The following is a 22,983-nucleotide window of genomic DNA, read 5'->3' as shown; positions in this document are numbered from 1 at the left end:
TGCATTCTGCTCTCATTAATGCTTCCTAAAGTAATTTATCAGGTGTTAGAAGCTAGGGATGTTCAACAAATGTTTAAACATGCTTGTATTTTCCCCTTTACCTCTAAATTTACCAGTAGAACAGACTCAAAATCTAATTAGTTTTACTCCAGTGGCTCAAGTTGTGCTTAAACCTTAAGATTATGTCTTCAGATCTAAGAATTTCCTTTTGGGTTGATTTAAAGATGGAAATCCTGTCTTACCGTGAAGACTCCAAGTGAACTGGAAGAGGCTGAGGAAAGGTAGGGAGAAGGAACCTAGGGGAGGCAGAAAAGCAAAAGGAGTCTAGGAGCTAGATCAGGAAGTAGGTGTTCAGCGTCTTTACAAATGTTAGTTGCAATAATGATTTCACTGTTTACTACAATTCCTGGGGCTTCAATAAATTCAGAGAATACGGGTAGGCTTTTGTTTCCACCTTACTGTTGTTTAAAAGGCTTTAAATTCCCTATTTTGAGTACCAAGTGTCTTCTCTCCTAAATGCTGCTGAGTCTATAAGGACCTCCCTTCCTGAATACCCTTGTTGTGCAATCTTCCCAGGCCGGGTAGGTTCACTGTCGATTCGCTCAGATGAAGAGAGAATTTTGGAGCCTTTGGTCTGAATCAGGACAGACCAGCAGGGAGGCAGCACTGAGCCCTGGCCTCAGAGAGATGGACCCAGGTGTCCATATCTACATAGGTGCACGCCTGTGCCCTCTGGGCCCAGGTGTCCATATCACAGGCGTGTGCCCCACGCTCATACCTCTCAGCCCTGTATCACAGCCTACGAGGGCATCACAACCACCAGTGCACCGTGGAGGCCAGTGACTGGAGGACAGATAACTCCCAAGCCACCCCATTTTCACTACACGCCTCTTCAGTAGAAGAGCAGAGAAACTGGTCCAGAAGGAAAATCTATCAATAGTTGAGGCCTCAGACATTCGTGGCTAGAAAGTGTACCAGACACTGGTGTACAAAGATAATAAATATGAATAATGTCAAAATATATCAATATGTTCTTTTCCCATTTTGTATTTCAAAGCCAATGGATTGGCGGTGCGAGGCCTGAGGCTAGAGGTGAGTGGCCTGTCCCACAGCTTCTGCTGGTTGCTGCCCACGACTCGCTGAAAAGTTAGGCAGCATCAGAGCGTCTTGGCCACTGTCTCGAGGGCGTATCCCACACCAGGCACAGGCAAGAACCACGAAGACTCGTTGCGGCTGTGAGGCTCCATTAGCCCTTCACGTCGAGTACGAGACAATATAAAATTACGGCCAATATAATACGGCAATTGTGCAAACCACTCTCCCTGCTACACTCAAGGGCCATCTTGAGAAGGGAGAGTTCCTCCTTGAGGACAGGGTTCTGAAAGACTGAGACATCTGAGCAAAAAACCGTGTTTCCTAAAGAGCCCACTTCAATTGTCAGGGATGAGGTTACTGGTTTCCCTCTGCTCTCCAACTTGCGGGGAGAGGTGTGCAAATGAAGACTGAGTTAGCAATGGAAAAATAAGCTACTTTTTTTTTCCCCCAAATATGAGTGTGTTGTAATTTTTCTGCCCTGTTACTGGATTAATAGTTATTGAATACCTATAATATGCCAGGTCCTTTCCCCACATATTCTCATTTCATCATGACAACCATCCTGCGGAGACACTACTCTTTCCCCACTTCTAGCTGGGGTAGAAACTAAGGCTAAGACAGGTTAATAAGGTCAAGCAGCTTCACCCAAGTGTCTGAGGCCTTATAAGGAGCTTCTGGATGAAAACAGAACAAAGCACATAAAGAGATGCTTCTGATACAATGTGCTTAGTGCGCAGGGAGCCGGGAGCCCTAAAGACAGGTTTAAATTCAGCCTGGGCAGGCCAGGGAAAGCCCCAGGAGGGGCGATGCCCTTGGCATTTTTTTAAGGTGCTACTAATATATAACAAATTGCACAAATTAAGCCACTCGGTTTGGTAAGTTTTGACAACTGCATACATGTAGTCAATAATATGTAGAGAGTACACATACTATGCATAGTCACTATCAAAAAACAAGACTAAGAACTGTTCCGGCACCCCAGAAAGTTCCCTTGTGCCCCTTTCTGGGTAACTCTCCCTCTTACCCAGTTTCTGACTTCTGTCACCATGGATTTGTGTTTCTGGACTTCATGAAAACAGAATCATCTGTATGTTTGCTTTTGTTCTGGGTTCTTTCGCTCAGGACAATGTTAAACAATGAAAAGAATTTGAGCTGAGCAGAGGGGCAGTGAAGCAGTAGCTAAGAGGTGAGAAGCCGCCTGCTGGTGTGGCAGAGCCTGGAGCAATGGGCAGACGAGATGGGATGGTAGGTCATGAGGGGCCTAGGAGTCTGGGTTTTGATCTACAGGACTTGGACATTATTTCATAGGCAAACTGCTTAACTGAGCCTGAAACTGCTACCAAGTATCTGCCATGCACTGGGTTTACCCACTGTTTTGCCCATGTGATAATGTTGCGAACTCCATAATCTTTTAGTCTAGAGATGATCAAATTGAGGTTGAGAAATTAAGTAAAATTTTGTAAATTATAAACCAGAGCTGAAACCCAGTCTGATCCAAATATGCTGCTTTTCCACCAGTAGAAAGATGCTTTAGACGTAACCAGAGAAAAACCAGTATAAAGTCTAAAATGCTCCATGAGAAAAGCACTGAGGAGGTGCTGGAGCTGCAACACCCCAGGTAAGATGAGAGGTGGAATCCTGGCAAAACCAGGGTGAGCAGGATCCAGACATTTATTGGCATTCCTGATTTCTCTTTTTTGAGGAGCTGTTAATTACCGTAGGGTAAAGAAAATGTCAGGCTTTTCTGCCCTCCCGCCATCAGGATAGATGATGGATCCTTGTCCTGAATGCATGCCTGATGGCGGGCACCTGGAATAGGGTGTGGGCATAGGTAGATGGGATTCACCTGAGCTAAGACTGTGCTTTTAAGGGCGGCGTCACGGGGACGCCAGCAGCAGCAGCCGAAAGAGAAGCAGAGAGAGAAGCAGAGAAGCAGCTGCAGAAGTAGAGAACGCCAGAGAGCCCAGATAGAGTGAGGATTTGCTGGGGGCTGGGAGGCCTGCCAGCCTCCCAGCCCCCCAGCCAGCACCCCTGCCTGCCATATGCCTGGTGAACCCCAATAAAAGACCTGCAAAAAAACCACTGAGGACTCTGACTCCTCCTTTACCTGGTCTGCATGGGATCAGAGAACCTGCACTGTAGCCTGTCCTGCCCCTACAATTACTCAACTCAATACACTCTGGCAGAACAAATTTAAAGCCTTGCAGATGCAGTCATCTCTAGCTTTCCTGGATTCTCTTAGCCTTCAATTTCAAACCCAAGTGTACACGTTCCTTCTATTGGGTTTAGACAGCTCTCTACTGACCAAGTATACTCTGCAACCTTGCAGACCAAACAAACAAAAAATTTCCTGGATTATCAAATCGCCTTCAAATCCAGATCCGCTAAAATTTTTAAACCAATTGACTCTCCCATCAAGTGTCTTCTTCACATCATTCCTTCCACAGTGATTCTGAGGCTATATACCAAGCCAATTTCCAGAAAATGCCTTCAGAATCATCCCTGTCCCCTGTGCAAGTTTAAAATCTGCTACAAAATGCAATCAAATATTATCACGAGAAAAGGGAGGAAAATAAACACCTGTTCAATACTGACAACTGACTGACATTATAACAAATGCCAACAATTAGGTCTCAACAATTTGAATGTGGGAAGTCAATTATGTGTCAGCACAATACAGAAGTTAGTATGTGGTTGGTGGGGAGGTTTTATAGGTTCATGCTCATTCTGAAAAGGGTCCAGAACTAACATATTGGCGGGCCTCTCCTGGTGGTGCAGCGATTGAGTGCTGGGTTGCGAGGCTACCCACAGCCTCTGCAGCACCAGTTCGATCCACAGCCACCAGCGAGGGTCCCACCAAAAAAAAAAAAAAGAACTAACATATTGGCATTTATGTATTTCAAGTATAGTACAAATGCCTGCCCAGTCCCAGACCACACCCGAGACTCACCCAGCCTGTGCCTCTCACTGTGTGTGGGACTTAGGACCAAGCTCCTCTTTCCTTCTTTGAGTTTCACTTTACATGTAATTCCAACACCCAGAACTTCAAGACTTTTAATATAGCTCACAAGGAGTTAGCGTTTGACTCGTAGTTTAGGATTCTTAAAAATATAAAACAAAATGAATCATTCAGGAATCAAATTTTGGAATATTTCCAATTCTTAAAAATTCATGTCACTGTCCACCTTATATTTTTGAATGGGACCAAGTTGTAAATGTTATTCTGTCCACTACATTGTTCACTTAATACTGTGGCAGGCCCTGTGGGTTGAGTGATCCAATCTTCATTTCCCTGCTTGTACCTGATCATTTTGAAAAGCTAATATTCATTTTATTACCATTCCCTGCAACGAGTGGCGATTATAGACGTGGTTTTGACCAGTAGGACCCAAGGAGGCAGCAGCTGGGGGCTTCCAAGGAAGCTTTTGCTTTCCTGATAAAAGGTAGATAAGCAGCCATTGCCATCTCCATTCCTTCTCAGCTCCTGGGGTGGACTCAATGCCTGAAGCCTCGGTAGCCCTCCTGTGACAGGACATGTCAAGCATTGGAAAGTTCACAGATACTGAGGGGCTGCAGTGCTGATGGCCCTGAGTCGATGCCAGCAGCTGTCTGGGTCCATCTTACCATGTGAGAAAAATAAATCCCTATTTAACTCAGCCATGATAAATAATTGTGGCTTTTTTTTTTAATTAGTTGTAGTCAAAAGCATTCCTGACATAAAATGCAATGTAAGTAGCTTTCTATGCCATGAAATTTACTTTTCTATGATCATTTTAAGTCGCTACATGGTATTCTATGGAAGAGATCTGCCCCCATTCATTCAACCATTTTTCTATTATTTAACATTGAGATCATTTCCCTTTTAACACATTTTGATGAAGATTTTTATGGGCAAAGTTTTTGTGCACACATACCTGATTATTTACTTAGACTAAACTCTTAGAAATGGAATTTCCTGGTCAGAGGGCACACACATTTTTAAGACCAATACCAATTTGTACTCTCCACAATATGAGACTATCCATCTACCCATTTTCTCCTCAATATGGGGAAGTATTTTTAAAAATTAAAAATCAGGTCAAAAATACCACTTACTATGTAACATCTAAGGTTCTTTTTACAAGTAAATATCTCTGATTCAATTTGTGATAAATGAGAACTTTGGATGTGGGTTTCAAAGGACGAAGAGCTAAATTTAGTTTGTGGCCCATTTACAAGCAACAGAAACACTGCCGGCCGTGGCAGGATTCTGATCCACACAGACCGATCTTCCCAAGTCAGATCACCTGTAGGGGCCCAGAGGGGAGCCACAGAGACAAATGACTAGAAAATGAACCCAGAGAGTTAACTAACTGGCTCTATGGGAACAAACAATGTTTAAAAGGAGAGAAGAGGGGAAGTAAGGGCAGGGAGAACCCCTTCAATGCAGAGTTCCCATTCTCACCTTTGGGGTGCTGGCTCTGTTTCTCCATCCTGTCCAGGGTGCCTCCCATTTCTGCAGCTCCCTCTGTCTGGCAACCTGTTCCCCTAGATATGAGCAGCTCTTTCTCATTTGTGCTGTGGCTCAGATAATACTCTTCAGGGGGGTCTTCCCTGATCACCTAACCTAAAGCAGCCGTCCAGTCGTCTCTGGACATCCTAACAGTCACCTGCTGCTACCTGAGTAGATTATGCTTGCTTATGAGTGTTTATGGTGATCGTTGGTGTCTCCATAGTGGAATGTAGCCTCAACTTCAGCATAAGTCTCAGTGCTAAAATATCCTTAGCTTCTAGATCAGTGCTCAGTCAATATTTGTTGAATGAATGAGCAAACAAACTGACAGTTTCCTAACCTCTAATCAACTTGTAATCAGAACTCGTTATGTAAAGCCAGGGATGAATTAACTGCTCTGGGGGCTGCTAAATTTGTGGCTCTTGAAATAACATTCCAGAGCCTGAGAGGAGCCCAGTGTCCACGGACACCTGCCACCTGTGGGCAGCTCTGCTTGCCCTGGCCCATCAACTCCCATACACCGAGCTCTAGGGTTCAAGGAGGACCATGGCATCTGAAGTGGGCTGCCGCCAAAAAGATTAGACGGTGTGCTGTCATGTGGGGCTTTTCACATCTTTTTCCAGTAAGAACTTTTTATCAGTCTTTTCAATGTTATTTAAGATTTATCGCATGACAAAATTCACGCCTAAACAAGGTAAAGAGCATAGTAAATGAACCCATGCATCTATCACCCTTCTGATTTCATATCCTCCAACATACTGTACGTGCATATGCAAGTTTTAGAGCAAATTCCACACATTATATTTTAAAAACAATTTTTAACTGTCCCTGTGTCTTGAGGCTGCCTGTAGAAGGGACAGAACCCTATACATGCATAAAACCTGTACTTAAGGAGTGACCACAGGTAAATGTTACATGTTGCTAACTGATCACTAGCACCTTGCTGCTTTTTTTCTAATTGACCTGCATGAATGGAAAAGCTTCCAACTAACTGCTTAGAAACACATTCAGAGCAAATAAAGCTTTTGAGCCCTACGGAAAGTTTACAAGGAGCCAGGCAATTTTCCAAAAGCACAAGACTCCAAATAGCAGTAAGGCAGGTCAAATGGACACTTGTGCCCGCTACCCAGTTATTTCAGTTGTCACCTCTCTGGTTACTTAATTTTGCAGCTTCATTCCTCCTAGAACCTGGAAGGAGCCTGGCTCACTAACTGCATCGCCTTTTCTTTCTCCTCACACAAACAAAAGGAGAGTATTAATTACAGCTGCCTCTGAGAGCAAGTGAGAGGGCAAGTGTTATTATCCAACCATGGAGGGAGGGGGTTTCGGAAGTCAGGGGGGCTGAGCAATCTGAGAGCTGACCCAGGCAGGGGCAGACACAGGGACACCCTTGATACTTGCTCAAGCGTAGTGCCTGGAATGTGGCGAGCATGAAATGAATGAATGAATCGTAATTGAAGAGGCTGGAGTCCCCCGTGGGATGCTGGAGCCCTGAGCATCCAGATTGTGGATTTGGAAGCAAGAAACAACAAAATTTATAAAATATTATTCTGAAATGAGCTTGAGCTTTAAAAATTTATCACCTTAACGCAAGTTATTTTCCTTCTTCATTTAGCTTTTAAGTGTCCCTTGTTAACCCGTTTTTACACAGCTGAAACCATGGCATGTGGATGCCATATACTCCTCACTTAACACACCAAACATGTTCCCAGGTTGTTAGTCTTTCTCAGAATTACTGTAAGTGGCTGCATGGTTTGTAGGTATGTGAATACATGCTAATGTAATTCTCTGCCCTATTCCTTGCCTTTTTCTTTGTACACTGATCTTTTTTCAAGTCGAGGAAACTGCCTTTTTGCCATAGGTCTGTGTTTATTTCCCATGTCCTACTGCCAGGAGGGGCCTGACCTCTGTGGTCTCCCTGCTTCTAGGACTTGACATATGCCAATGCCTCCAGGCACTGGCAGCCCACACTCTTGCAGCCCATTCTTTGCCTGGCCTGTTCCTACCTGTGGTTCAGGGCTCAGATTAAGTGTGACTTGCTCCAGGAAGCCTCCCCTGACTGCCATCCCAGCTGCCTTAATACCCAGTACTTCAGGGTTTGTGGCACTCGCCAGACTCTGCATTGCAACTGCTTGTCTTAGGATCTGTGTGTCCAGCAGACAGCAAGCAGGAGCCAATTTTCAGAGGCTTATCAGCTGGTGGTTCTGGTCTCCCTGGAGCCTCAGTTTCCCATCTATAAATGGGGCTGTTGTGTGGTCTCTCCCCACTCCCAAAAAGGAAGCTGTGAAAGCTCACATAAGACAGTCCCACAAAGATTCTTTGTAGATCATAAGGGACTACAAAAATGTTGATAGTTACTATTAATTATATATCTGCTCCCTAAATCTAAGGAATAAAAGGCAGTCACACAATTTTCACCTTTTGAGGATCACTGATTCAGGCAAATAATGATAGCTAAGATTTACTGAATGCTTACAGGAACTGTGTTAGGCTGTTAATATGCATTTTCTCCTTGTATCCTCACTTAAACGAATGGCCTAAGATCCAGTATATTTCTCATTTGGCAGAGGTGCAGAAGACAAAGTAGTTTTCCAGTGGCTACATTACAATATGATGTCAGGGACACAGTGCCAGCCTTTCCCCACAAAAAATGCTCATACACTCCTTTGTACAAATTAGCACAGACAATTTCGCAGACCTTTAAAGCTTCTCTTCTTTGGATCTCTGCTAAGGTCCTGCGTACCTCTGCTAGGCCTTGAATTCTGTGGAAAATTGAAGATTTACAATACCCCATAGAACTGGGTGATGATGGGAGTAAACTGCATCAGCAAGAATTCTAGAGGAAACCTTGCAGCTTCATTGTAAATCCTGAGGTCTCACTAGACATCGTTTCCTTGGCAATTTTAGTCACTGGACTGATTGAAAGCTCTTGGCCCACATAAGAACCACAGGGCATGAATACTGTACTCTGATAAATCACATGCTAGGTGAAGAGGATGGTAACAAGCAATCAAACACCAGCCCCAAAACAATGGCCAGACACTTCATGTTTTACAAAATTTCTGAACACACTCATTGCTGATGGACTCCACAAACTGGAAAAGCAGTAACTAAACAGAACCTAAGATGTCTAAAGGAACCAAAGTGGGAGCAGTAACAACCTGTCAAACCATCTGGCTTTTGGTCTGTCCTAATCTCAGAATGGCTTTGGAAACCGTGAAGCATCATCGCGGGTATAGGAAGTGAGCACGTCTTACACTGAGCAGGGTGCGAGACAGCAGCCTGGTCACCATCCCTCTGCAGGGAAACCCTTAGGGTTGCGCTGCAAGTCAAAATAAGTGATTAAAACATGAAGCGCAGACTTGCCAGCCAGAATACATTTTCCAGGGTGGCACTGTTTGGGCAAAGCCTCGGAGATCACCAGGGAATGGAATGAGATGAGCCCAAACAGTTTCCATGGTGAAGGCTCCCCAAAGCAAGGAAGAAAGGTTTGAGGAGTCAGTGGCATCTTGAAAAGGAGCCTGCTCTGTAGTATGAGGTGGGACCATCCTCACACAGATGATGCTGGAAACCATTCTCCAGATCCTTAGAAGACACAAGGAATTTGGCTGAGGAACCAGTGGAGGTGTGGGTCAGAGAAAGCATCCTGAAAGAACTGCCCAGGCCTGACAACCATCAGGCTGGGAACTGAGCTACCGAGGCACACACAAGGATGGCCCAAGACTCCCTAAATGCTTTACAAAATTTTTGAACACACTCATTGCTGATGGACTCCACAAACTGGAAAAGCAGTAACTAAACAGAACCTAAGAGGTCTGATGGAACCAAAGCGGGAGCAGGAACAACCTGTCAAGCCATCTGGCTTGTCATGAAACAGTTTACTTCGCTTTTTAACAAGGGGCATGAGAGCCCTCTAGCTAATATACTCTTGGTGGTCCCTGAGTTAAAATTTTCCCAATGTGAAAAGGGAAAAAAATATGTCACCAATCCTTTATCTGTAATTCTGAAACTCCAAAAGTTCTGAAAACTGCAAATATTAAGTATGTGCAAAGGAAATGGCAACACATACCTGACCTGAAGTGACACATCGTTACTAGTCTTTACATACTCCTATGAATAAATAACCCAGTATCTTGGACAGTCCTATGTTTTACTGCCAATACATTAATATGTCTGTCTGACTGCAGAGCGTGCTGCGTCAGTCCCACGGGGGTATTATGCAATTTAAGACTATAATAAGCGAAGAATTTCCTTTACATTTTCAGGTGATTGTGGACACATGATCCCTCTTCTACAGATAGATAAAAATAAATGTTTGACTATTTGGAATTGGATGAATATAATTTTGGTAGAAACATGGTTTGTGGCAACTGGAGCCAGAAAAATACCCTTATATTTCTGATTCTAGTGTGTGGTTTACCTATGACGTTTAATCCTATTAAACTCTAGCTCTATGCAGCCTCTGAGTAAATTGAAAGCAATATTTTGAATTTCATTCATGCAGTGAAACCTGGAAACTTTTCTACTGCAATGGTAAGATTGGGTGATAGAGTTTGGGGTCACCTGCTCCTCCCTGAAAAGAATGTAATAAGCTTGATCCCTTTCATCTCCTGGTCTATGATTTTAGGAGAATAAAAGAAAGTTAAATATGGGGTGACTTTTTGAGGATTCAGAAGCATTCTGAATGACCAAGAGAAGGAACTTCAAGCTCTTCTATCAATGATCTGCTTTTTCTGTTCTACAAAGGAAGGTTCACTGGGGGGAGTAGGGGGCTAGTCAATAAGGCAAGGAGATCAGAAAAGGGAGTACAGATAGCTTAAACCAAAAAGACTCAAATTCAAAGACACTCTCACTTAGTAGCAGAATATCATTTGGAAGCTGGAAAAAAACAGTATTTTCCTCAAAGCATTTTACGAGGTTTAAAATGACATGTAAAACATCCAGCACATGGTAAGCACTCAATATATGGTAGCCATTATTGTTAGATTCTGCTGTTAGAGTCTGGAGTTTGCACAGTGCCTGGCTTCACTTATTTCACGATTGCCTGGCTCAGCAGAATGCAGGGGATATTGACTTCAGAAGCACAGCACCAGTGGATACTGAACACACATAGCAACAAATCACATCAGTAAACCAATCTCCCTTGGCTAATAACTGCTTCCCAGGCTTTTACATTTGTTTGGTTAGAGGAATTAAACAGGTTCTAATGACTATGAAACCAAATCATCTAGAAGAGGGTAAATTTCATCAGCAATAGCGTTTCTGTTAAGGACCTGGTATTGTGGGAGAGGCTGTGTGAAGCCACCCCTTTTAAATGAAGCTAAGCCAAAGGAATCTGTATGTCACACCAGTATCTATTACAGCCGCTTATGTAACTTGGCCTGTTTTCCAAGACTTGTCTTACCATTCTTCAGGGGACATTTACCAAGCAGGCACTATGTCCCAGATGCCATATTCAGTGCTGGGGCAAAGATGCAGAGGCACAGTCCCTTTGCTCTAGGAACTGAGACTTGAGGGTGAGGCTGATGTGTGTATCATTAGTAAGGAACATACTGTAAGTGCTAATGGGAGGTATGTGGGTGCAGCACAGAAGACTATCTAAAATAGACAAAAAGATCTTTTACATTTCGGTAACCTAAGGTATTGCCATAATGTTGCAATTTTTTTATAGTGAACATGAGTTAGTTTTGAAATGAGAAGAAAAATTTTAAAGGAAAAATAAAAAGAGTTCTGTGGTAAAGTGGAGACAGATTTTACAAATATTGAAGTAACGGGATGAGTGCCACAACCCAGGAGTGTAAGAATATTTTGATGGGCTGCTTCAGGAGAAAGGAGGGGCACGTCACGCTGCCTGGGGATAGAGGCAACTCAGGTTTTCCTGAGAAGGGGAACTTAAGGTGAGATTTAAAGACAGAATGATGGCTTGTCAATGGGAGTGTGATTTATTACAGCCTCTTAGGACAACCTGGGAATACTTACCTGTGTTTAAAACATGTGGAGCCCTTGACCTGGGTGTTCCTCTCCTACCGAGAGGAGTGCCCGGGAACAGAGGCAAAGTTTTACGTAAAAAGATGTTTACTGCCTCACTGTCTATCACAAGATGACACTGGAAATAAATGAGCATCATTGGGGCTTACTGGAATAAGTGATGATGTAGCCATACACTAGGATAAAATCACAAAAGAGAATGAAGTAAAATGTATATGTAACATATTAAGTTTTAAAAGAGAGTTCTAGATAGCATGATCTTAGTTTTTACAGTTTATATGTCTTCTACACATAAAAATATTTGTATGTGTAAAATCTGAAAGGATAAATAAGAACCATATAGGGGATATCGTGCTGGGGGGTGGGGATGGGGAGAGGGAGTTTCATTTCCTCATTTATTCTAAACTTACATTTTTTTATAATGACAAATACTCTTGGTATGTGTGTGTGTGTGTGTATGTGTGTACACATATTAAGGATTTAGGAATTTACTAATTGTATAGTTATAGGAGCAAAAGAACAGATTTTAGAGAAAGTGTGTTCAGAAACAGTTTGGCATTGCTTGAATACAGGACACATGAGTCCAGGAGACAAAGTTGAAGGTATATTTTCAGTAGCAGCAGCCAAAATATGGTGCTTCAGCTTGGAGAGTAGTGGAGGGAAGTCAGTGGGAAGATGAACGTGGAGCAGACAGTACAGACAGTGCATGTGACAACTGAAGGAAACTGTCCAAAGACGAGGCAGTCAAGCAGAGCAGACCGGGGACTTTCAGGAGTGCAGAGCATGATCTTATTGAGTAGGAAGCATCTGAAGAGTAGATGTACATATTTTTAGAGAAGACATCTGTTAGAGATATTAAAACCAAGTTTTCACTAAATACCTATGACGATTATGGGACCAAGGGACAAAGAGGGAGAGAAAAATTCTTCTAGGCTAACAGAATACCAGGGAACGTGCAGACAGTCTCTTGAAAACTAGATGAAGTAATTCAAATGCCAAATTACTCACAGACTGTTCTGTTACAAATGCCAGTGACACAGTGGAAAACCCCCTGAGGAGCAAATCTGCCAGCCAAGGTGAGTTTCAGCTTCTCCTCTTTGGCTGGTCCATCTTGGTGGGTCTTGTGCATCTCCTCTCACTAGCATTTGTACAGAACAGTCTGTGGTTAGAAAAGGAAGAGTTTAAAATACATGGCTCAGCCTAAAATGTACAGACAAGGGTCTTGCCTGTTACTGGCAGCTTCCATGGCCTGAGTCGGTGTGGAGGTTAGTTCAGTCGGCTGCATGCCACAGGCTCTCATGCAAGGTGCTTGTCCAATGGCCTAGGAGGCCAGGAGCCAGCGCCTCAGTAGCAGTTCCCTCAAAGGTTGGTGCCTGCCTGCTGGTTCTCAGAACTTTTTATGCTTTTTCCTTCCGCCTCTTTGGGAGGTTTTGAGAGGCCCACAGTCCTCACCTGTAGGGATCTGTAAGCACTGGACTCTACAGATATCTACCAAAAATAACCTATTAATCATGAACTAAACTCCTGAGATCAGTTTTAAACAAAGACTGTAATATGCCAGACCTTTAGCAGTAATAATCTGTAGAGGGAGGGAGTATGACTCCCACCCACCCACCCCCATATGCTTCCTAATTTCTCCTATAATGAACAGGTAGTGTGTGTTTTGTAGAGAATAAATATTAGGAACTTAAACTGTACAGACAGCACTATCACCACCTGCTGGCAAACACTTAGAAGGACTTCTCAGTAAATGCAGACTGGTTAACAGTTGGCTGTGGATTTGAATTCAGGAGTTCTGCTCATTCATTTCAAGTTCCGTTTTAATTTAAAAGTCTAACACCTGGATTATTTTGAAAAAAGATCATCTCTTTCCATGGGAACTATACTGTAAAGTAGGAAGTTCTCATTCATAAGCATGTGACGTGAAAAGAATTCTGACTTTTAAAGGCACAGTATATTTCTATCAACTGGTCTAAGTATTACAGAAAATCATACTCTGCTGGATGTATTATTCATTTGGCGATTTGTCAAACAGTCTGTAAATTCTTAAATACACCCCCACCCCGCCCCACCCACCACCCCCCGCAAAATATCAACCCATAAAGCAAAGTATATATGCACTGGAACCTTCTTTACAAAAACAAAAACATTTATTGACCCATGACCATAAATTAGATCTAAATTCTTTTACTAACTGTCAATCTGCATGGCCTCCTGCCTTTTCCCATTGCCTGGCGGTGTATGGTCCCAGCAGTTCTATCTATGGACTCCACCATACAGGTTCCCTGAACAGAAAGTGTAAGGATATTCCTTACCGTTACTATGACCATATGCTACATGATAATCTGGGAGTTCACTTCACAGAGGTCCCATTCCCCAAGGAGTATTTTCTCCCATCCTATTACTCAGGCTTTTGTCACTTCAGGCTGGTATAGCCTCAACATCTCCTTTCCACTCCATCCATGTCTCGGGGTCCAGATCAAATGTATCTTTCCTAAACCTTCCTGAACTGTTTCTTCCTCTATGCCCCTCAAGTATTCCATAGATTCCTGTCTTACAACACTTGTTTCGCTCTAATTTGCATGATATTACACTGCAAACATGAGCTGTATGTATGAGCAGCTCTGAACTCAACCACTCAGAGCAATCCCCAGCCCCGTGGCATCTGACAAGTCATAAATGCTCCCTAACTATCCACTGAGCATCTGTCAACCTGAAGGTGATGACCTTGGATTCTATGGCTCAGATTCAACATCAACAGGAGTCACTGACTTGGATATGTGCACGCACACACGTGCATTTTTGTATACACCAAGGGTAATCAGCTCAAATGGTGACAGATGATACTGACTATGGCAGCACAGTCACCAAGGGCAGCAGTTTCAAAGGCAAAGCCCAAATGCTGACCATGCATTACACCCATGGTCACTTTAAAGGTCTAGTTCTTTGCATATTCTTTAATCAAGCAGTTGCCAGAACTGATTCAAACATTAAGACTATAATCTCTCTGGTCTTACTATTTCTGCTAAGTTTCTAACAGGGACATGAGAGTCAGCCTCAGGGATTGTGTTCTATAAGCAAAGCAAATTCAGGAAATGACAGGAAAAGGCAGAAGTTACAATGCTGCAACAGGCTAACTTCTTTCCAGGTTGCAGTCTGGGTGACACAGGCTTCCTGGAGCTCAGCAGCACTTGACTTTTGGCTTCTTCCACAAATGACCAGCCTACTGCTCCCCTGTCAAGCCCTACTCAACAACTTGCCCAGGTCTGACACTCCACCTTAGGAAACAGGGTGTGCTGCCCTCAAAACATCTATCCTATAACATACATCCTAATAACTAGGAGCCACCACCCTGAAACCCTTTCTCTCGGTGGAAGTTGCTAATGGAACATTCACCAACACCCACCCAAGCCCCCAACCGTCAATTTCCTGTTATAATCCTTATACACTACTGATCATTTCTATAAATTATTCACACACACACTTTCATTATAAATACAATACTTGAATTCCTATTAGAAATAAGTGGAAAACACATAAAATATTTTAAGAGAAAGGGTGGTATAATACATCTGTTTATGTTGGGGACCAGCACATGATTGCAGCGCGCATGCACACACACACACATACACACACACACAGTGAGACTTTCTGACTCTATCACTACTCTGAGAGCAGGCAAACAAAATTTTCACCTGAAACTATAAAATCCATTCTCTTCACCGGGAGGAACCACAAAGGTCCTCTAATACCCTCTAATTGCAATGGGCTCCAGACATTGGGGTTATAAGGCCATGAAATTGCTCCCCTATACTAACATCCCTATGTAATTAAAAGGGAAGGACTAATACGGGGCTGTCATACTTTATTTTGCCAAGTTGTGGGCATTTTTAAAAATCACCATTTCAGAAGCAGACACTTTAACATCACTAAAGACATGCCATCAGAACGACAAGTGAATACATTTAGCTTTATAAAACTTGACTTTATTGCATTTACTATGTCATGGACCTTCACTGGTTCAGGGATGGACTCTTAGGAATTAGTGACTTTTTAAGAGGCTACAAAATTTCAGACCCAGTAAGAACCAAAATTTCAGTCATTCAAGAACCACTATCAAATCATTACTATTGTTTCCTTAATTTTTTTCATTAAATAAACTCACATTTGTACTTACACTTTTATTTTAAAAGAAAACTTTGGGTCATTTCCAATAAGGAAAAACAATCACTATCCCTTGCCACAAATAAAGGCAAACTATAAATGAATGCAATAAACAAAACAAGTTATTAAATTCCAACTAGCTAGTGTTACAGGCTGAGGCTTAATCTCCCTCCACTGACAAGGGGGATTGGCAAGTGGTAAAATAGCAATGAAAGACTGTCATCAAAGCAAACTTTTCTCTTTGACAAAATCAGGAGGATTGAAAGTAAAATGAAAAGAAATTACTTTCTCACAAGGTGATACAGGATTATTTAGTGCTGGATCCCATCCCAACTAAAATCATCTCTAGTGGCTCATGTCCCACTCTTAGATTAAGACTTTGGTGCTTGTGTACTGTTAACGAATTCATCCACTTAACACATTTACTGGGCACCTATTATGTTCAAAGCACCGTACACTGTAGACGAATGAACAAAACAGACATGGTGCCTTCTGCAAAGCTTCCTTCCTAGTGGTGAAACAAGCTGCACAAATGGTCACAGAAATTACACTGGCATTGGCTTATATAAACATGTCTGTGTATATCATGTGAAATATAGGTGGGTTATATACATCTACATGTACACACGTATTTGCTAAGTGCTATAAAGAAAAATTACAAGTTCTTATGTTATAGTTCGAATAGTAGGACCTTCTCTAGATAAAGAAAACACTTTCTCTAAAGGACCTGGAAGGAAAGACCTATGTGAGAATGTAGCAATTCAGCTGAGACTTAAAGAACAAGAGTTATGGAAGGGGGAGGTGGAGTTTCTGGGGCACTCCAGGCAGAGGTAACAGAAGTGTAGGAAAAAGTGGGCTCCTCTTTTAGTGAACTGAAAAAAGGAAGTGTGGATGGAGCGTTGCAAGCCAAAGGAAGAGGACAACTGTGAGAGGGGATAACCGGTCTCAGCCTCTGCCTGGAGAACAGAAACTCTCTCTGCAAATCTCTCTCTCCATCTTTGTACAGCACCCCAGAAATGTCTCCATATACTCAAGAGAAAGCACTTTACTTTACATACACTAATATATTGGTTTAACCCCTGGGCATCTCACACATACACACACACAAAAAAAATTTTTACCCCATTCTCCACAAGGGAGTCCTTCAAATTTCTGTAAACGCCTAGGAAGTTACTCCTGTACCTTTTCTTCCAAAGAGTCTCTGCTGTGTGTTGTGCTCTTGTAAGAAAGGTGGGCTTTCCAAGATCAATTTCCGTTATGGGATTGGTATTTCCTTCTCCACATATAATGCCACATTGCTTTTTAGTTTTGGATGTTGGTTATTTTTTCTCTGTTTCTAACTGCCTTTCTGGATAACACCCAGCAAGTTATGGTCAGGTCAGATTTACTTGAGAACTAGGACCTCTCAAATGCCTGCCATCAGGAATGTTTATTTCTTCTTTCATGTCTCTTTCCTGTACCTCAAAAGACAAATTCCATTTATAAGGGAATAGCAGTGGGCATTTACCTAAGCCAAATTCAAAGACACAGTCAAAGTTTGTGGTAGAAAAAAAATACAGTATTGACTATTCAACGGATCTCCATTTATTTGGAGGGGGATTGTGGATGTTACATTCAGGGAAGGCGAGTGCAATGGGAGAAACTGCTCTTAATGGCCTCAGTTACAACGCAGGTGGCCCTAGAGGCAGGCCTGCAGAGGTGGGCATTCTGCCAGGCAGGGATCACACATCCCCATTTCAAAACTGGAGAAGAAAAACATACCAAAAAATCCATGAAGAAATATAATAGCCCTCTCATGCTGCCTGCAAGTGAAATGGCCTTTATTTATACATTTTATCCAAGTAAGATGGATAAAGTATTCCTAACTGCTCTCCTCTGTGCTGTCTCCCCTCTTTTATTTCTAGGATTTCTTGCTGCTTCCTGTTGCGAGGAATGTTGTGTCAGGGAGGAAGTCAGATGACTTGTTATTCCTAAGGGTTTCCCTCTTCTGTCAGTCTCTCCACTCTGTGACTGCTGCATTGTTCATTTCGCCTTCATCAGAGGAAGCAGTGTGGCCTGAGAAAGAGCAAGTGAGGTTCAAAGCAGGCAAGCTGCTTTTCCCCATCCGTCGTGATACACCTGGGGAACGCAAAGAAACTGAATAAAATGGAGACAGTCTGCCCTTTTCTCATGAGCCAGCCCGTAAGAGGTTTACTTCTGCACATAATCAGAAGAACTAACACTCAGGGAAAATGTCTCCAACTACAAGCAAAACTACATCACAAAAAGCATTAACATTCAGTGGATTTAAGTGACAGATGGATGGGCTTCTGTCTGTCATGGGAAGTACCCAACGTGTAAAGTTGTGCGGAATGGTGTTTGCCATGAAATTGCCAGCTCCTCCTGGAGATCAGAGACCACGTTTATTCATCTTTATATTCCTTCACTGTTGACACAACCTGCAGATTAGTTGTTCAACAAAATGCCTCATGAATTGGATTCTTTTTTTTTTTTTTTTTTTATAGAGGCATGCTTTATTTATTTGTTTGCTGGTTTGTTTGTTTTGTTTATACATGCACTGGGTACAGTCAGAAGCGCGGGAGGGTGAGAGAATTCACCAGAGCCAGAGCGGGGAGCAGAGCAGGCAGAAGGACCGAAGTACACTGCTGAGGGGAGCAGCGGGCGGCAGGAGAGGTCTGCACGCCATGTGGGACCCTCCTCTGGTGGCCGGGGAGCAGCCGGGGATCGAACCGGCGCCGCAGAGGCCGCGCGCAGCTTCGCAACCCAGCGCTCAACCGCTGCGCCACCGGGGAGGCCCATGAATTGGATTCTTAAGAGAAGTAATATGTTATAGGAATTCAGAAATATTAAGACATCTTCTGGTAGTAGAACTACGGTGACTTTTATTTCTGTTTTTTGGCTTTTCCATGTTTCTAATTTTCTCTGGTCAACATGAATATATTCAATTGAAAAGTTACCATTAAAGCTTCATAATTGAAAGGGACCAGAGAAAGTAGCCCAATCCTCTTATTCAGATGGAAATTGAGGCTGAAGGGGGCCTTCTCTGGTGGCGCAGCGGTTGAGTGCTGGGCTGCGAAGCTGCCCGCAGCCTCTGCAGCACTGGTTCGATCCCCGGCCCCCAGCAAGGGTCCCACATGGTGCGCAGACCTCTCCTGCCACACCCACTGCTCCCCTCAGCAGTGTATTTCATCGGTCTGCCTGTTCTGCTCCCCGCTCTGGTGAATTCTCTCACCCTCCCACTCTTCTGACTGTACCCAGTGCTTGTATAAATAAATACATAAATCTTTATAAAAAAATAAAAAAAATTGAGGCTGAAGGAACCTAAATGATTGTCCAAGATCATAGTTTGTTAGGCAGAAGCTGAAATGAAACCGTCTTCATTCAGGTTTCTCAACCCAGTATCCCTCCTTTGGCAATACCCGCTGCCTTCCCTGGAAAGACGGTGCTTTGGTGAGACTGTAATCTAATGTTTTAAAAAGCCTCTAACCCAGTCTAAACTCAAACGGTGTCACTCAGTGAGTTTATTCCATAGAGGAAGGTGTGAACCTATTCCCCTAAACATATGGTGATGTAAACCAATTTTACCTCAATCAATCAAGTACTTGGCTAAGTATACAGTTTTTCATTGCTACAAAGGTGATTCAGATTCACTTTAGAAAATTTAGAAATCCACAAGCAAATGCATCAATGAAAAGAATTCAGAGACAGCCACTATCAACACTGTTTTGAATCTTATTCTTGTATTATGACCTAATCTCTTCACAACAATGTGGTATTAATATGTCACAGGTCACTTAACACTTGTCCAAAACACATTGTTTCAAGACTGCATTGTATTCCACTGTACGTCCAAAGCAAGCTGTCACTGATCCCTTACTCTGGAAACTGCCTTTTTCCTTTCTTACTATCATAAAAATGAATAAGCATGCTTACACACCAATGCACATTTCCATCGCTGTTTGTTCCAGACAGAAAACTCTTAGTGGAACTGCTTGAGAAGTAGAAATACAAATTAGAGCATCTGTCAGTATTACTAAACTGTTGTCCACAACAACTGAATCGCTTAATACTAGAGCATCCACGTTTAAGAAGTCCCCTTGTCCTTTACAAACACTTGGGACTGATATTTTTTAGACCTATAATGCCATGTTGTAATTGTCTGGAAATTGCCTAACTCGAAGATTCCTTGAGAATAAAAACGATGTCTTTTATTTCTGTAGTATTTCTGCTATGTAGCAGGCACTTATGGTGAGTGGGTGGGTGGGTGAATTTTTGTCAAGGCGCACCAAGAAACACCAAGATGCAAACAAGTTGTCTTTTCCCAGTTTCCAGGATTCTCTTGACTGATCTTTGTACATGACCTGGGGAAAGCCCCCAGCCCTGAATTCTGCTAAGCCATCTTGCCTTTGGTTCTGGAGCACGAGGCTTACATCCCACAAGATCTGGCTCTCGTTCCCATTTGACTTCGGCAGACAAGATATTAAAATTACTAATTTTGGCTTACAGGTTGTTTACTGTGTCAAGTACAGCTAATTAAAGTTTTAACAGCAGAATAACAAATCTCAGATTTCCCTTAGCAAAGCAAAACTGAAAGCAAACACCCCCCCCTGGACTGCTCCACAGCATCCAAATGCACCAGCTGGAAACATCCAGTCACCAGGGGCTGCATACGACTCAGAATTTGTGCTATAATTAATTTAACCCAATAATGCCGTGCTGAAAGGGCACTTGGTACCTATTCACCCCATGTGTGGACCTCATTTTGCCAGTCCTCAGAAACCCCAATGGGGTAGACCTGGGGTCTTGTTTGGTACACAGCTCCTGTGCCCAGCACTGTTGCACACATGGTAAATGCCTATTAAATGTCTAGTGGAATTTGCTGACACAAAAGAGACGAAAAATGGGATGAGAAGATTGATTTGTGGAAGCCTGGCTGAGGGTGAGGTGGGATAAAGAGAATGATCCAATGTTCTTCACTGTCACCCACACCAAGTGAGACAAAAGGACACTCAGGGAAGAAACAGCCTGGTGCCCAGCTGGGCAGCTACACAGTTCATAAATTCTGGAACCCAGATTTGTTCCTAAGTCAGAAACAACCTCATTCATTTTCCCTGTTCTATGCTGCCTTCCAGCATCGGGGGGGGGGGGGGGGATGTTTAATATTCTATGCATAAGAAATTATATTGCAATAAGTAATTTGAATCATAGTTTCAAAATTAAAATACCTTGAATAATTAACTATATTTCAGCTATGGTGAAGGAGTCACAGCAACATTCCCCCTGACTCCTGCCCCCTTATGCTTAGAAGACACCAAAGAGAGAACAATTCTCTACTCACAATAAAGCTGCAGTGAAATCATAGGTTTCATGGGAAAGGCAGAGAACAAAATGCACAACAGACTCTCTGATTTGCTTTTGTTTTTCAATATGGAATCTCTCCAACTGGAGATAGGAGTTAATCATTTTAATGACATTAAGTACCAATAACAACCAGGTGCCAATGCGGCACAGGAAATCGTCAAACTGATCCATTCATTTATTTGGCCTGAGGCACTATGTAAACAAAGACAGTAGGTTCCTCACTGTCCTCATAAAGCTTCCTGTCACTGGGGAGATGCATGAGCAATCTGTTGCTATACAACGCAGTAACAGCTAAAAGGCCTGCGCCAACAGCATCACAGGAAGTCCTTTACCAAGTTTTTCAAGGCAAGACATGGTGGCAACAAAAGAATGGGTTGAGAAAAAGTAAGTAGAAGCAATAATTACACTAGTTGACAATATCTGCAATGCAAGCAGTTACCCATTTATTGAATGTCCTATGAACCAGGTAGTCATGACAACTCACTGAGGTAAAATGTATTATTATTCCCACTGAAGCTTGGAGAGTTTAAATAATTTATCCAGCTAGTAAATTCCTAAACATGAGGAGAACAAGTTGGGAGTAAAGATGTGAAAATTCATGTATAACAACCACTACCGTTTTCACTTGAAAACGAGGTACACATCTATATTATTTGCTGCTACATAACAAGTTACCCCCCCCCCCAAATCACTGGCTGAAACAACAAGCATTTATTATCTCATAGTTCCTGTGGGTCAAGAATGTAGGAGTTGCTTAGATGGGTTGTTCTCAGGATCTCTGAAAATTTGCAGTCAAGATGCTCTCAGGACTGTGCTCATCTGAAGGCTGGGTTCGGGTGGGAAGATGTACTTCCAAGATGGTCTCTCGCGTGACTGCTGGTGGGAAGTCTCCTCTTGCCATGTGGGCCTGTGCACAAGGCTCAGCGTCCTCATGACAGGGCAGCTGGCCTCCCCCAGAACGAGTAACTCAGGAGAGCAAAACAGAGCTACAAGGTCTTTTATGACCTAGTCTCCAAAGTCTAGTATCATCTCTTCCTCAACTTTCAATTATTGGAGTTGAATTCTCAAGCACAGTGCACACTCAAGGGGAAGAGAATTAGTCTCCACCTTTCAAACAAACTGACGTGAATTGGTGGATGTATTTCAAAACCATCACTATACCTCAGACTGGAAACTAAAATCAACTGTGAGTATCCTACTTGGAGAAAAAGGTTTGCATTTCGAAAAGGAGTGGGTGGCAAAGGAATCAGATCCCAAGTGTTGGGAAAATAAGACAGTGTCTACAGGCCAGGCAAAGGGCTATTACCTGGCATCACCTAGGTGTAGTTATTTTAGGGGGAGGAGGCTGGAGATCAGTAAAATCCATAGATTTAGAGGCAGAAATGTGCAGTTAAAAGAAATACTTTTCTGTTATTTATTTTTGTTTTCCCAGATGTTGAGCACAGTTTTTTCGAAAAGGTCAATTTACTTCTTGGGTCTGTCACAAGAAAGGGTTAGGGCTGGAGAGAAAGGGGGGAATTTAGCAAATCAAAGGATGGGAGTAGCAGTAGGGATGAAAGGGAGGGAGGTAAGGAGGGGAGAGAGGAAGAGCAGGGCTCCTCCTACCAGATTCTCCTTGAGGGCTCTTCTGGTTTACCCCAGACTTTGGAACACTCTGTGCTCTGTTCAAAAGAGGGAGGCTCCTCCTTTTCAGAGCATAAAGAAATTGGATGGAAATTAACTTCCAGCACTGAAAGCTGAATGTTAAAAAATCCATTTAGATGACTTCACCAAAGCAAAACAGAGACTGTGAATGGTCTTCACTTACCTCAGCGTTTGCACTGTTAGAGAAAAATAGCACAAATTCCAGAGATAGCCCAGCATTGTGGCTAAATGGTTGATCT

The sequence above is a fragment of the Talpa europaea genome (assembly GCF_964194135.1).
Source record: "Talpa europaea genome assembly, chromosome: 15".
In the NCBI taxonomy this organism is placed as follows: Eukaryota; Metazoa; Chordata; class Mammalia; order Eulipotyphla; family Talpidae; genus Talpa; species Talpa europaea.
This window is presented reverse-complemented; position numbering follows the sequence as displayed.